Raw genomic sequence first — 1,937 nt, 5'->3', positions numbered from 1 at the left:
CCATCCTCATCCTCATCCTCATCCTCGCCGCATCTCGGGGAGGTGCCGTGGCTCCGCTGCCCCGCATCGACAGATCCTTCCTGCACAGGCTGACTCATCCCACGCTGTGCTCAGCCGACACATTCAGATGCAAAGTGGCTCCTTCTGCCAATTCCATTCCAACTCTTTCCTCCCCCCCCCCCCCCCCCCCCCCCCCCCCACCCCGAGCAGGTTTTCCTCTGTTCCAGCTCCTCTCCCCCCAAGCCCGAGGGTTTTAAAGGAGACCTATCAGGTGGCTTTCAGGGCCACATCCCGCTCCCGCAGGACTTCGGGAGAAGTTGCTAGGCAGCAGTTCTCCCCGGCTGGCTCTGCAGTGCTTTGTGAAGTGATTTACAAGGCCCAGGAGGAGCCAGCAGCACTGAAATACATCAGTTTCTCATTTCCTACCAGTCCTGCGTTATTAAAAACCACCTTTATATGCAAATGCCACCGAAGACCTGAGCAGCAGACATCAGGGCCACGAGCTCCACGAGCACTCGGGCAGGAAAACGGCGTTAAGAGAGGAAAAAGGGAGAGGCAGGGAGAGCAAGAAGGGCTGGCTGGGAAGGGGGAGAGCAGCCAAGGAAACCGAGCAAAGGAAACAGCAGCGAGGAGGGTGATGGAGGGCAGTAATCCCAAGGCACGCCTCTGAATCCCAGCCAACGACCTCTGCCATTCCCCATTTAATCCTCCCCTCCTGCCACCACAAGTGCTGCTCACACCAGGGGCTGCCCAGGGAGGTCAGGGATGCATCAGGAGATGGAGGAGCATGTCCAGCTCAGCTGTTCCACCACAGGAGCCCTGCCTGAGCCAGGGGAGCCCATCCCACACCGGGGTGCTCCAAGCCATGCCAACAGGGATGCTGTAAAGTCAGGAGCTGTCAAGGCTCCACCTGCTCCAGGGAGAGATAATGAAGGTCCCCTCACTGCAAGAGGTGGCAGAGGCCATCGGGACATCAGAGAGTGGTTAAATGCCAGGTGGGGCACTTAAGGGAGGAGGGGGGATTAATTTGCCTTAGGGAAGAAAGAAAGGAGGAAATAACAAGGGGGAAATGATCTCTATCAGCTTGGCACAACAAGAATTCATCACGGGCTGCCTGAGGGGTGAATTTGGGCTCCAGGAGCCGTGACTTCAGCTCAGAAGCTCCCTTGGCTGCAGTGGTTGAGATCCAAGCCCCTCACCTGTGGGAGGTTGGGGACATGGTTCCTATGGGAACCACTCTGCCAGCAGGGATTTCTGCGTCACTTGGGCCAGGACAAGCACTAAGGGACCCTTGGTGGGATGCAGAGCCCTGTGCCATGTCCTGTACAAAGCCAGCCAGGAGAGTTTCACCTCTCCTACAGATCCCAGGGGTCCACAGGAGCCTGCAATCAGCCCTGCCTGCCGTGCCAGCCAAAAAAAACCACCCAGCCCCACGAGGACAGGGAGGGCTTGGGGGGCTCTTCCCAGTGAAAACCCTGTGGATGGGGATGCTGCCAGCACAGCCATGGGGCTGCTCCACACAGATCGTGTCACCAACGCCATCAAGTGACTGCAGGATGGAAAGGGAGAGCGGGGAGGCTGGAGTGGGGGAGAGCAGTGGGAGAACTGGCATCTCTCTCCTGTTTCCCCCAGGAGCCCATCACCAGCTGCTCGCTCCCCATCCTGCCTTTGCTACTCCAGGACCTGAGCTCGGTCTCCATCCAGGTCCCAGGGCTGCACCTTCAGTACTGCATCCTAAAAATCACCACCAGCACCACGGCAGCACAGGGTGTCCTTGCACCCACCTCAGGGTGCCCTCTCACTGCCACCAAACGTGCCTTGGGGCAGGCACGGGGCCATCCCACTGACCTGGTCCCAACCCATGGCCTCCTGCAGTGTCTGGCATCCTGGGGAGAAAGGGAAACCACCGGCAAATACCTTCAGCCCCCCCCCCCCCC

The sequence above is a fragment of the Empidonax traillii genome, unplaced genomic scaffold, assembly GCF_003031625.1.
Source record: "Empidonax traillii isolate 1590-97213 ecotype Southwest subspecies unplaced genomic scaffold, ASM303162v1 scaffold817:size391546, whole genome shotgun sequence".
Taxonomy (NCBI): domain Eukaryota; kingdom Metazoa; phylum Chordata; class Aves; order Passeriformes; family Tyrannidae; genus Empidonax; species Empidonax traillii.
Note: the sequence above shows the minus strand (reverse complement) of the source record.